The sequence below is a fragment of the Mixophyes fleayi genome, chromosome 9 (assembly GCF_038048845.1).
Source record: "Mixophyes fleayi isolate aMixFle1 chromosome 9, aMixFle1.hap1, whole genome shotgun sequence".
Lineage (NCBI taxonomy): Eukaryota > Metazoa > Chordata > Amphibia > Anura > Limnodynastidae > Mixophyes > Mixophyes fleayi.
In genome coordinates, this window is record NC_134410.1 from 83,708,065 (window position 1) to 83,723,644 (window position 15,580).

The following is a 15,580-nucleotide window of genomic DNA, read 5'->3' on the forward strand; positions in this document are numbered from 1 at the left end:
GGGAAGACTACAGGCAGTAGTACCGTAGGAAGGATGATCGATACACTAAGTAATGGTAATGAAGATAATGCAGATCGGTATAACTCTGTAAATCACTGTGTGGTGTAAAGTTCAGGATAATGAGCGTCAGCTCTGAAGACAACTGTAGGGGAGATGTCCAAAGATGAGCGTCAGCTCTGCAGACCACTATGTGGTAAAAGTTCAGGAGAATGAGCGTCAGCTCTGAAGACAAATGTAGTAAAGATGTCTGAAGATGAGCGTCAGCTCTGCAGGCCACTATGTGGCGGAGAGTTCCGTAGAGTGAGCGTCAGCTCTGCAGACCACTATGTGGTAAAAGTTCAGGAGGATGAGCGTCAGCTCTGAAGACAAACGTAGTGAAGATGTCCGAAGATGAGCGTCAGCTCTGCAGTCCAGAAAGGAGGTAGATAACTGGAAAGTAACAGGAAGCCACTTCAATCACCAGGAGGTAACACAAAGAACAGGCACTGAAGATAGAGAGAAGGTGCCTTTTAAACTTGCCGCCAGTGAGAAGGACCAATCAGCAGGGAGCATGAGAATTGGAGTCATCGCAGACCCGAATCCAAGATGGCGGCGCCCAGCGGGGAGCGGAGCGCCGATGAGAGGTGAGTTTTGCCGGGTGTCAGGTGCGCTGCCTGAACACCTGGCACGGGCACTGCACGTCTACTGCAAGGTTTAAGAGGAAACTTCTTGTTGAATTTATCCAGCAGGTAGGGAGCGTGGATGTCGGAGGCACGAACCCAAGAGCGCTCTTCGGGGCCGAAGCCCTTCCAATCAACGAGGTATTTCAAGCCGCCTTTACAATTTTTCGAGTCCAAGATTTGTTTGAGTTCGAACTCCTCCTCTTGATGGACTCCAGGAGTGGTGGAAGGAGCTACCGAAGTAAATTGATTAATCTTCAGAGGTATTAATAAAGACACATGGAAAGAGTTAACAATACGAAGAGATGCTGGTAATCGTAATTTAAAGCAGACTGGGTTAATAACTTCAGAGATGCTGTATGGGCCAATAAATCGCGGAGCCAATTTCATGCAGGGGACTCTGAGGCGTATATTCTTGGTGGATAGCCACACTCTATCACCAACCTTGAAGATGGGAAGAAATCGTCGTTTTTATCCGTGGCCAGTTTGTAGCGTGTAGAAGTTTTCTTAAGGCAAAACCTTACTTGTCTCCAAATGGTGAGGAATTTGTTATATAGAGAATTGGCTGCAGGCACCTGGGTGGGTGGGAGGGACACAAATTCAGGAAGGGACGGATGATGTCCATAGACCACTAAGAAAGGAGATTTAGAATAGGACTCGTGGAAGGCATTATTGTGGGCAAACTCCGCCCATGGTAGAAGATCAACCCAGTTGTCCTGGTTGGCAGAAGAGAACATCCTGAGGTAAGTCTCCAGATCCTGGTTCACCCTTTCGGTCTGTCCCTTGGATTGAGGATGATATCCAGATGATAAACTCAGTTTGATACCCAATAATTTGCAGAGGGCTCTCCAAAACTTTGAAACGAATTGGACACCTCGATCGGAAACTATGTTGAGCGGACAACCATGTAGGCGAAATATCTCCTTAACAAAGTGGACCGCCAGGACTGGAGAGGATGGAAGACCCGGAAGTGCCGTGAAATGGGCCATTTTAGAAAATCGATCCGATACCACCGATATAACAGTACAATTTTTACTAGGTGGAAGATCTGTAATAAAATCCATGCTTATATGTGTCCATGGTTCACGAGGTATGGGTAATGGAAGTAATAAGCCCGCAGGAGACTGATGTGTGGATTTGTTCTGAGAACAAACGTTACAGGAGGAGACGAAGTCCTTAACGTCCGTATGAAGACTGGGCCACCAATAGTTCCTGGAGATTAATTCAATGGTTTTGTGGGAACCGGTATGTCCAGCGAAGACGGTGGAGTGATAATGTTTCAGCAGCTTGTGGCGAAGACTAGGAGAGACAAAACTTTTCCCAGGTGGAGGTTTAGCGGATTTGAGCTGAGTTGCTAAGACTAGGCATTTAGGGTCTAAAATGGGATGAACAGAATCCTCCTCTGCGCCTTCATGAGTGGAAAGTGCACGACAAAAAGGGCATCAGCTCTTTTATTCTTAATGCCAGGTTTGAAAGTAATGTGAAATTCGAAGCGAGAAAAGAATAATGACCAGCGTGCTTGTCTGGGATTCAAGCACTGAGCGGTTTGGAGGTAGAGTAAGTTTTTGTGGTCCGTGAAGATAGTCACTGGATGCAGGGCTCCCTCGAGAAGATATCGCCATTCAGCTAGTGCCGCTTTGATTGCCAATAACTCTTTATCTCCTATGGTGTAATTTTTCTCAGTCGGGAGGAATTTTCTAGAAAAAAAGGCACACGGATGGAATTGGGCCAGAGGAGATTTCTGTGAGAGAACAGCCCCGATGCCCACATTGGAGGCGTCAATCTCTAGAAAGAACGGAGAGGAGACGTCCTGTTGTTGGAGAATAAGTGCAGAGACAAAAGCTTGTTTCAAGAAGTCAAAGGCCTCGAGAGGAGCTGAAGACCACGATTTAGGGTTGGAACCCTTTCGAGTTAGAGCCACAATAGGTGCCACGATGGTAGAGTAGCCCTGGATGAAGCGCCTATAGTAGTTGGCGAATCCAAAGAATCGCTGAATAGGTTTCAGCCCAAGGGGAAGAGGCCATTCTAAAATTGCTTTGACTTTGTCTGGGTCCATTTGTAGCCCGGATCCAGATACGATGTATCCCAGGAATGGCATCTGAGGGAGCTCGAAGACACACTTCTCCAGTTTGCAAAAGAGTCGATGGTGTCGTAATCTGGAAAGAACCTCCTTCACATGCCTACGGTGCGAGGTGATGTCAGGAGAGAACACCAAGATATCATCTAGATATACCACGACACAGAGATATAGTAAATCTCTAAATATCTCATTGATAAAACTCTGAAAGAAGGCGGGGGCGTTGCACAGACCAAAGGGCATTACCAGATATTCGTAATGCCCATCGCGGGTATTAAAAGCCGTCTTCCATTCGTCTCCTGCTCTGATCCTGATGAGATTATATGCGCCCGTAGATCGAGTTTGGTGAAGATCCTCGCTCCTTTGATACGATCAAACAGTTCGGTGATAAGCGGAATGGGGTATCGGTTTTTGACCGTAATAGCGTTTAAACCACGGTAATCGATGCAAGGTCTTAACGATCCATCTTTTTTTTTAGCAAATAAAAACCCCGCTCCCGCAGGTGATGAGGAGGGTCTGATAAAGCCTCGGGATAGGTTCTCTTTAACATATTCAGACATGGAAGAGGTCTCGGGTATGGAGAGGGGGTACACTCGGCCCCGAGGAGGTATTTTACCCGGCTGCAGTTCGATAGGACAGTCCCATGAGCGATGGGATGGCAGATGCTCCGAGCGGACTTTGTCAAATACGTCTAAAAAGGAGTGATACTGTTTGGGCAGAACGGTGACCTTGGTATTGGAGGAAGTGGAAATGGAGCCAAGGGGTTGGAATCGCGTCAAAATTTCAGGAGATAAGTAGGACCCCAGGACAGAATCTGCGAGGTAGACCAGTCAAGTTGAGGAGAGTGCTGCTGGAGCCATGGTAGACCTAGGATGACGGGGGTAGTGGTAGCTGGTAGCACGTGGAAGGTAATCACTTCACGATGTAAGGCTCCTACTTGGAGGATGATGGGTTCAGTCCGTGTTTTCACTGTACCATTGGCTATACGGGAGCCGTCGATGGCCGTAATAGAGACAGGAATTTCCAGCGGTACAGTTGGTATAGAAACCTGCGAAATTAAAGAAAAAGAGATAAAATTTCCGGCTGCTCCAGAGTCCAACATAGCAGAAGTGTGAACGGGACCACGCGGACCGTGAAGGGTAATAGGAAAGGAGCAGACATTAGAAATTCCAAATGAGGGAAAGGTTTTAGAAAGCCCTAATCTGACCTCTCCGGAGCAGGTTAGGGTCTGGCATTTCCCGACCTCTTGGGACAGACATTCAATAGTTGATCCGGATCCGCACAGTAAAGGCACAACTTATTCCTTAGTCTTCTGTCACGTTCTTCTGGAGTTAATCGAGAGCGCCCAATTTGCATGTGTTCCTCCATTGTCACCGGGTGGGTGAAGCGAGGCGCGAGTCTGGGGGTGCTGCGCCGGGAGGAGTCCTTCTCTGAAGATCGTTCGCGGAAATGGAGATCCACGCGGTTGCATAGCGAGATCATGGCATCTAACGTAGTGGGGAGTTATTGAGAAGCTAAAGCGTCCTTGATCTTGTCAGACAGACCCTGCCAGAACGTTGCTACCAAGGCTTCGTTATTCCAGCGTAATTCTGATGACAACGTTTGAAACCGAATAACATACTGAGCCACGGAGTGGGAACCTTGGCGCAGGCGGAGAATGCTAGACGCTGCTGAGGTCACCCTTCCTGGTTCGTCAAAAATTCTGCGAAAAGCGGCAATGAAGGCAGCACTGTCGGCCAGGATTGGGTCATCAAGTTCCCAGAGAGGTGAGGCCCAGGCTAAGGCTTGACCAGAAAGTAAGGATATTAGGTATGCCACCTTAGAGCGCTGGGTTGGGAAATTCGGTGGTTGGAGTTCAAATTGTATAGAACACTGGTTCAAGAAACCCCGGCAGGTTGCAGGATCTACATCGAATTTAGAAGGAGTTGGAATTCGAAGAGTCGAAGTGGAAGCCGCTACAGGAGCAGGTGCCGGCGAACTAGCCGCTTGAACCAGTGGAGTTGCTTGCAGTGAGTCAAAGCAGGCCGCCAGACTTTGGAAGCCCTGTAATAGCTGTCGTTGGATCACATCTTGTTGCTCTACACGGTTGAGCAAGTGCTGAAGCATGTCCTTAGCAGATGGTTCCACGTTAGATTCCGACATGTTAATGACAATGTTTTTTGGCCTGTTCTTACTGTCATGGTTCTTACGAGGAGACTCGGTAGATGTAGCGAAACCAGGAGATTCGAACAGTTTGGCACTACTCCAACAGGGCGCGGAGTCTAACGAGGAGACGGTATTCACCAGGAACTGCGGCAAAGCGGTATGGGCTTAGCGGCGTCACCTCGCAGGTCGCGGTCCCTACTAGAGTACTGTACGGAAGTCCCTGGGAAGACTACAGGCAGTAGTACCGTAGGAAGGATGATCGATACACTAAGTAATGGTAATGAAGATAATGCAGATCGATGTAACTCTGTAAACCACTGTGTGGTGTAAAGTTCAGAAGAATGAGCGTCAGCTCTGAAGACAACTGTAGGGGAGATGTCCAAAGATGAGCGTCAGCTCTGCAGACCACTATGTGGTAAAAGTTCAGGAGAATGAGCGTCAGCTCTGAAGACAAATGTAGTGAAGATGTCCGAAGATGAGCGTCAGCTCTGCAGGCCACTATGTGGCGGAGAGTTCCGTAGAGTGAGCGTCAGCTCTGCAGACCACTATGTGGTAAAAGTTCAGGAGGATGAGCTTCAGCTCTGAAGACAAACGTAGTGAAGATGTCCGAAGATGAGCGTCAGCTCTGCAGTCCAGAAAGGAGGTAGATAACTGGAAAGTAACAGGAAGCCACTTCAATCACCAGGAGGTAACACAAAGAACAGGCACTGAAGATAGAGAGAAGGTGCCTTTTAAACTTGCCGCCAGTGAGAAGGACCAATCAGCAGGGAGCATGAGAATTGGAGTCATCGCAGACCCGAATCCAAGATGGCGGCGCCCAGCAGGGAGCGGAGCGCCGATGAGAGTTGAGTTTTGCCGGGTGTCAGGTGCGCTGCCTGAACACCCGGCACGTGATAGTATGTTGTATTTTTAAAAAACATTATAAAAACACTTACAAGAGAAGTTGGTGTCCAGGATATATTGCTTGAAAGACACAGCATCAACTGATTCTGGAGGGCTGGGGTCAGCATCTAACACCTCCTGGACAGCAACCTCGGCCTCCTCCACACAAGGAACCCCACTCCTAATGGCGATGTTATGAAACACCATGCACAGAGCTATGATATCACACACAGTGGATGGAGCATACATTAGAGCACCACCAGACCGATCTAGACACCGGAATCTGGCCTTTAAAAGACCAAATGCCCGCTCCACAACCGATCTAGTGGCTGTATGTGCGGAGTTGTATGCCATCTCCTGCTCCGTACGTGGGTTTAATAGAGGAGTGAGGAGCCAAGGGCGAAAAGGGTATGCGTTATCTCCTACAAGGGGTGACAAGAATGAAAACGTTTAAAAATATGAGCAAGTGTCATAATTGTAGACACAAATAGCTATATCTATGCCAACAAGACAGGCAACATGGATGAGATATAATGGCAAAAGAAGCAATCAGACACATAACATATTCAATGTATTTGTAACCAAGGTTTAAGTTTTTGAACAAGTTTTCATATGGGCAGCTATCCATGTTGGATTTTAAGGTAAACATCACAATTAAATGTACTTTTGAATGATATTGCAATGTGCCTTTGTAATATATCTACTTAGCTACCAAACTTAAGACATTACTATTTCCACTTTAAACTACTACATACATGACATGTTTGTTAAATAATAAAAATACCTAATAGCCACGCATCACCATTCGGCCTTGCACCACCTTGCCTCAGTTGCAATCTTTCCCACATCCCTGATTGCCGGAAGGCAAAGGAGTCATGTGTACTCCCTGGCCACATAGCTACCAGGTTATGAATCTGGAGAGAGGCGTCACATATAGCTTGGACATTTATAGAATGGAAATGCTTGCGATTTAAAAAATTAGCAGCATTCCCACCGGAGGGGACCAAGGCTACATGAGTCCCATCGACTGCGCCTATGACATGCGGGAAACCGGCTATGTGGAAAAACTGCCGTTTTATCGGCACCAGGGACTCCTCATCGAGAGGCAGATGTATGAATTGCCTTAGACGCGACACAAACGACCCCAGAACAACCTTTAGCACACGACTGAAGGACTTCTGGGACATCCCTGAAGCGACTCCCAGAGTGGTCTGAAATTACCCTGTCGCGCAAAAGTGCAATACCGCCAACAGTTTAGTCAATGGCGGTATTGCTGTTGGGCTGTTGCGCTTGGGCTCCAGGTCAATCTGCACTATGCGCAGGGTGTCCAGGATGACGCGAGGCGGGAGCCGATAACGCCGCACCACCTCAGCATCAGACATGCCAAAGAGGCTGACACGTGGCCTGAACACACGCTCCCTTGGTCGGCGACGATGGGTTACTTGCTGATTTTGGGGGCGGCGATGCTGGTTGCCCTCCTGTGCTGCCACATGTGCCTCGGCCATTTCTAAGAAACGCTATATTTGAAAAGAGAAGGATGTGAAAAAAATACAATTAACTCATAGTTTGGAAAATGTCACTCCTATTTGCACAGGAAACATTGACAATATACTTACACCAACAAGTGGGTTGGCCAAACTCATAATGTGGCTAAAAAAAACAAAACAAAAATTGTCAGAGGGTGAATAAGAAGTTATGGCATCTACTTCTATGCTATGTCACGTTGCAGACCTAGACTCATGTTACTTACCTCAAAATGGAGCAGGATTATCCTGGTCACTTGCAAACAATTGTCAATGGGAAACTAAAAAAGATAAAAAAAAGTAAACAAAATATAAAAATAATCTACAAAGTACTACACAGCCCAATACAAGCAAACTATTATCTGTAACTATTATCTGAAACAAAGTATAACACCCAAAATAACAAAAAAGTCCAAGACAATTTAAACAATAAAATGTTAAAACAAATCAACCAAAGAAACTATAGTAATATCTTATAATATATCATGCAAACATACCAATAAATGAATCAGCAGTGAACAGGGCACATCATCTACGCCGAGCTTTATAGCAGTGGTTAATTAGCACAGAGTATGCAGGTGAGGGTCTGCATGCGTCCTGATCACATGGGCGTTCCTTCGGATAAGTTGTGTGTGCTCGTGGTTTAGATCTGAGAGATAAACTAGACCCATGGCAGGCGCACTGCGTACGCCACCACAAACGCGATCACCTGCGTTCGCACCTCTATGACTTGGACGTAGTTAGACGGGAACGCCCATATGAGAAATTGACTACGTCACCACGCCCCTCAACCTCCCTGTTCCCGCCCAGACCTCGTAGCTCGTCGCAAATGGGTTTTGCGATTGCGGCCGTACAGTTTTTGCATTCGCGAAAGTAAACAGACCCGGCAACCGAGCATGCGCACTAAACTTTGGCGTTCGCTACGCGCTGAAAAGGGACATACGTCCCTTGATGACTCAGGCCCTTTCTCTGCATCTTGTCAGATAAATGCCTCCCTTTGTTACAAAATATATATATATATATATATATATATATATATATATATATATATATATATATATATATATATATATATATATATATATATATACTGGTGGTGCCCTGCTATATTTTTTCTTACCACTACCTGAATTTTCTTTAACCTTCACTACCATTCTTCCCACCTCCAATCTCTAGATCTTGTCCTCTCCATTCATATAATAAAGGATGCTATAAAATTGTGTATGCACATACTTGTCATTTCTTGCCTTGACTACTATTTCCTCCATCTAGTTGATCTTTCACTCAAGGCTTCACATCCCCCTTTAATAATCAAGAATCATGCCCTCAAGCATTTATTTTATATATATATATATATATATATATATATATATATATATATATATATATATATATATATATATATATATATCTGCTGCGCATGCGGGCTGGCGCTGTGAAAGAAGAGTCCGCGGCAGTGCTGTTTTATAGTACAATACAGCACTGCCGCGGACGCTTCTTTGACAGTGCCGACGCTGCTGTACAGTACAGTAGAGGCAATGTTTATCGCAGGTTCGTTCGCAGAGGGGAGGGGTTTCTGGAGAACCAGAACCCCCCCTGCGTGTGCTTCTGGAAAGGCAGATATTTAATTATAGGCTGTCACGAGCTAGGCATGTTGTTGAAAATGCGTTTAGAATTCTCAGTAGCAGATTCAGAGTTTTTCATTCTGCTATAAATCTCCTATTGGACAAGACAGAAAGTGATGCAGAACACAGCCGACCATCACCACTTTATCTAAGAGGTAAAACTCCCTGTGTACGCAATTTACATACATATTAAAACAACAATGCAAAGGAAACAAAGGTAGTGGGCTTGACACCTCTCGAGTCGGGTCAGCTTAAAAATGCAAGTGCCAGTGCAAAATTAAACAGGGAGGCATACCTCCCAATATTTTAACAGGGAGGGTGCAGTGCCATAGCAGAATGAGTTTGTGTAACAATTGTTCATAAGCATGTTATGTGTGCAAACTTTATTGTTACCTTAATAAACCTGTTACATAGCAACAGAGCAATATACTTTACTTACAGTAAAGGTAAGTAATGAGATATGTCATCTGCTTGCACCACATCAGTAGGAGAACTACTGTCTGTATCCAGGCTGCAGGTGGACTGCCGAGTAATTTCATTTTCATGGATAAAGTGCAGAAGATCAAAATACCACAGCTTTGGCAAATAAACATCATCTGCACCTGCCCCAGATTTTTTAGAGGCCTTAAATTATTTAGTTCTTTCCTGTACACAGTCCGAAGGTTCTGTATTTTGCTCTTTGCCAATGCCACATTTGCTCTCAATGAAATCCTTGATGAGCTCCACATTGTGGTCAAATGACATCTTCAGTTTTTGTTTTTAAAAGGCTAACATCAGTGATGTAAAAAAATAAAAAAAAATAGAAAAAAACTTCATGGAGATGTTTCAGTTGTTTCCGAAGGTTATGCCACAAAGCACTAGCTAGTTTAACCATTAAAAGGGTTCAACCTTATAGTGGTAATATAATCATATTTAAACTTTATATTTTTCAACAGTTACATTTCTACACAGTATTCAACAATAAATCTGGATTGGATTTACAATGTGTGGTTTATTCTGTGTATTTTAAAAATATATACATTAACAATTAAAAGGTTCAATTATAAAACATGTTGAATGTACATGTAAAGGGTTACAGAACACAGGTGCAAGATGCATTACCATTACACAGGTATACTAATATGCAACCAATCATATAGAATACATATGTATACGAAACACAAAAACGTGTTATATGAATAAAGTTATATAATTATGCAGGCAGACACATATTTTACCGCTAGAAGTACATAATTACTAAATGAGCGACGTGCGGATACCGGACCACGCGGGACAGGTACAGGCATCAGAAATGAACATACACACAGCCCCAAAGGAGTTGCAGCTCGAGGAAATATCAGCAGTTGCTCGTGGATCGATCAGAAACTTATACACATATTATATGATCGTTAGGTGATTGGTCGGAAAATATTAAACAGTGCGACCAACCAAATGAGCCGACAATCGACATTATGGAATGACTTTCGACCATCGTGTCTCTATGCACACTAACCCGACTTCCGACCGACCGGTCATATATTGGCTGATTATTGGACGAAAACGCTCCAGTGTGTACCTAGCCTAACACAGGTAATAAATACTAGCAAAATGATTTTACAGACTTTTATAAAGCATAAAATGAACAGAAACAAATCAATATACAGATAAATTGTAGTGGTGGACTGCACACTAAAAGGTCTGCAGCCAATAATCTTATCTTTCTTTTTTAACTGAATTATTTTTTATCAGGGTATTTAAGTGGTAATGGGGAAGGATACGGAAAAACGAAGGGAATGGGGAAGGGTACAGTAGGAAGCAGACACAATATAAAATAGAACAAATTATGAAATTAAATTAGTGCATGAGCGATAATATACGAGGCATTCTTCAGGCAAATAGATAAAGTAAACCCAAATTATTACATATCAGACAGGGAGAGAACGAAAGGTTATGTAATGCAAGAAAGAAATGTTCTCCCTTAATAAGCGCTTCTTGTACAATGCAGCCACAGTAGGACTACTAGAGTGCCACTTCACTCAAATGATAATCAAAAACAAAAGGTATTTTGTCAATCACAGGCGCAAAGACAGAAACACATATAAAGATGATTCATTCAAATATAGTCAAAAATCCTTTTAGGTACATCTTTATCAACTAAAACATCCATTTAGATATAGTCTCTGATCTTTTCCTTCACCCTTTCACAATTGGTGATCCATTTAAAAGATAGTTTTTGATCTCAAACAGACAATCTCTCATAGTCCATAGGCAACAATGTCATTCTATGTATCATGGGGAAGAAAGAAAAAGGGGCAATGTAGTGTAATATTTTCAGTAGGCTTAGGAAAGCCAGCAAATACGTAAAAGAAATCATTTTTATAAGTGGATACTAGATATTATCATTACCACCATGTGAGATCAATAATAGACATGGAACAAAAACCCTTTTGAAAATACCCTTACATTAACCAAAAGAAAGGTTTTCTGTCTGTAGAGAACTCTCGGTGCAGTCCCGATAAGTTATCCAGAGTTTAGTGCATGTAAAAAACATATAAGGAACATCTCGGGTGATACCTTCTTAAGAACTTCAACAATTTATTCAAAATACATAAAGTTTAAGAAAGAGCATTATATTTCATCACGATACTTTAAAATCCTTAAATGGAGAAAAAAGTATACTCCTGTTACGATTTAAATGCCTTAGTCAGTATTTGCACAGGCTTACCTAGGGCGCGGAGTCTAACGGCCTTCACCAAGAACCACCGCAAGGTAGTGTGGTCTTTGCTGCCGAAGAACCGCAGGTCGCGGCCCCCCAGGTTAGCCTACTGACGTAAGGGAGAAGGTTCTAAGTGATGGATAGTCAGGCAATATGACAAGTGATGTAAGTACAGGCACTAACCGTGAATTCCAGGGTTTGCAGGTCTGGAGCAGCAAGCGGTAGATGCACGGAGTTAATGAGTGCGTAGCAGGAGATGGGTCCAGGAACACAGCCGGGCCGGTACACAGGAGATATCAGGTATACGGTGCCAGAGGGAAATCCAGAGAGTAGTTGATAACACAGCCGGGTCGGTACACAGGAGATATCAGGTATACGGTGCCAGAGGGAAATCCAGAGAGTAGTTGATAACACAGCCGGGTCGGTACACAGGAGTAGGAGGAATAAAGGAATATACAGGGAGCAGGTTCACAGGAGTCAGGAATACAGGAACAGTTAGCCAGGAACAGGAAACACATTGCTCTGACACAGGCAGCGTGTCAGAGCAGAGAAGATATAGTATTTGAATTCCCCGCCCAGGAGTCACATGACTAGCTGCAGGAAGAACCCGGAAGTGCGGGGACGCCATCAGGAGAAGCGCTGCACAGAGCGGATACAGCTGCTAGACCACGCTGACAGCGCAGCGGAACGGGGATCAGGTAAGTTCATAACAACTCCTACCTGAGCCTCATGCGAAATTCAGCGTGAAATAGAGGGAACAACCCGGGATTTTCATACTGAATAACTGGATTCAGGTGCGGCAGTGTTCCTTGCTCCCAATGCCAGTATAACACCGACGTGTTTCGACTGGAGTCTTTTTCAAGGTATATGTACATCAAACTCTATTGAATGTTTCTATCGGCCCATTTCAATGAATATGCAAATTCAAAATATTGTAACAAACCGATAATGGAAAAAAGGGATGGAGATTATGCGCTCACCTCCTGGTGATTGCAGGAGCTGCAAAAAGAGCCAGGGATCCCTCCCTAGTAATACAATAACATGCAGAGAATTTCTTATGCACTCACTGACTAAATAAAAACAATGATTCTATTATATAAAATGTATATATGACCTCTATTATGAATCAATAAATAATTGTTTTATTTGTCCCTAATTAATCAACTATAAGGTAAAAACAACAGGATATAACAACAGGATAAAACAATGAATATATATACAGATACTCCCCTGGATAAGCCAAGGTGGATAAAACAATCACTGAGAACAATAACAGTAGATAGATCCCAAAATCAAATATACATATATCTGAGTTGCTAAAAACAGAGAGTCCAAATCACAGTAATGTATTAGGTACTGCCGATATGATGTAAAGGTAGTGTTCAAACAAAGTCCAAATTCCCAATAACGGAGGGTGTATTGAAGATAATATACCTAATAAAAGATGGTATTGATTGATATATAACCCACAATTGGTGGGGCCAATACTTGCGATTGCGTGACTGTGAGTAATAAGGTCAGTCTCTTGTAGCAGTCCTGCTAATGGATTGCAGCGTGCAGAGTAATGTTCCATATAATCCAGACAGCAGTGGGTGATCAATTCCACTACTGTGAGGGTGAGTGAGAGGTCCACATAGCGCGTGCCGCTCGCTTCTTCTAAGACGAAACGCGCTATGTGGACCTCTCACTCACCTTCACAGTAGTGGAATTGATCACCCACTGCTGTCTGGATTATATGGAACATTACTCTGCACGCTGCAATCCATTAGCAGGACTGCTACAAGAGACTGACCTTATTACTCACAGTCACGCAATCGCAAGTATTGGCCCCACCAATTGTGGGTTATATATCAATCAATACCATCTTTTATTAGGTATATTATCTTCAATACACCCTCCGTTATTGGGAATTTGGACTTTGTTTGAACACTACCTTTACATCATATCGGCAGTACCTAATACATTACTGTGATTTGGACTCTCTGTTTTTAGCAACTCAGATATATGTATATTTGATTTTGGGATCTATCTACTGTTATTGTTCTCAGTGATTGTTTTATCCACCTTGGCTTATCCAGGGGAGTATCTGTATATATATTCATTGTTTTATCCTGTTGTTATATCCTGTTGTTTTTACCTTATAGTTGATTAATTAGGGACAAATAAAACAATTATTTGATTCATAATAGAGGTCATATATACATTTTATATAATAGAATTATTGTTTTTATTTAGTCAGTGAGCGCATAAGAAATTCTCTGCAACAAACGGATAATGTAATATAGTCTTAATATGTTATATATTGTTATGTATGGTTTGTCGCTATCCAATAACGATTGTCGAATCTCGATTTGTGTTTCAAACGCACAAATATTTATTCTCAAAAAGTAGCAGAATAATTCAAGCGAAATAATAATAAGTACAGCCGTTACTTATCGCAGGCGCTCTGGATCCAGTGAACAGTCATTCAGGTCTGAAGTCTGTGGTCAAAGATGACTGAACACTAGATGAAAAGCTCCTGCTTATATGCAGATAGAATTACAGTGAAACAATGCAGATGACGTGGCTTGCTTCTATTGGTCCATGTTTCAGGAGGGTCCAGGGTGTTGCAGATCATAGGCTAGTTCTAACCAAATTATCCAAAGGTGGGGGTCATCTCTACAGGGGATGTGCTCTGACTTTCCCGTCAATAATCCAGTCTCAACTAGTCTATTAGCATTTTATAGTCAGTTTCACTTTAAAGGTTTATTCCCTAACATCAGTAACTAGAGTATGCAATGTGTGATCTCTTCGCCGAATAAACCGGACAGCTGCTGATGAATAGGGGATTAAAATGATATCAGACATGACACATTTCCCTTAACCTTAACCATATGTTTTACTAACATGCATATAACTAATAATGTTAAGCATGAATACTACTATATTTCGACATAAATAACTATGTGTTGCAACTACAATTAATGTGTACTATTTACAAATGTGCGTATTTGTGTGAATGTGTGTAAATGTATATAAACTGTTATCGCCACGTGCTGCGGTCACGCCATAGCGTGCTCTATGCATCTTTTCAGACAAAGACAAACCAAGTTTGCTCGATATTAATTTAAATGACTTTATCCAATTTGCTGACTTCGACAGCTCCACCCTTTGATAGTGTAATAGACTATCACAAAATCACAGTTTCAAGTTGAGGATTGTACAACACTTCTTCACAGACCATGATCTCGGTATCTCCCACCACTCTTTCAGTCTTGTTCTCAGTGTTTCTCCCAGAAGACTGTTTTCCACACTTCAACACAGTAGGAACACATTTGACACATAAACCAATTGCTAAGATGACACCAAGTATAAGGAGAAGGAGCTTACCTACACTAGCAACCATTTCCTGTACCCACTTCCCCAGACCAGAGAACCATTTTACAGGGTTCAACCATGAGAACAACCTGCCACCTTTTCCCCGACCTCATATAACGAAGAATTATGGTTCCTTCGAAATTCCAATTTAAGTTGCAGAATTTCATCCATTTTCCGGTCTATAATTTCCTTGGGGTCATCTGTATTATTGGTGATGTACGTGCAACATTTGACACCAAACTGGGTGGCCAAAGTCATACAGTATCCACCAGTAATAGAGGTGAGATAATTCCGTACCAACCTATGTTGCACCAACTCCTTCTTGTACGCTCGTAACTCCCTTCCCGTATACCTGAAAGTGTCATCATACATCTTGGTGATGTTGTCTATCAATTTAGCTAGGTCTTGAATATATTTAAAATGTAATGTTCCCCGAGCTGTCCTGGTGAGATCTAGAGCAACCATAACTTTAAAACCAAAGGTTTCACTAATCAATTTTGTAGCTATGGGTTCCTCACCAGGAATCATATTTCTCTTGCCACGGTGTTCATACTGTGTGTGTATGCATGGTGGGGATGTAGTCTTGTGAATACCAACCATTTCTTCATGAGTAATAG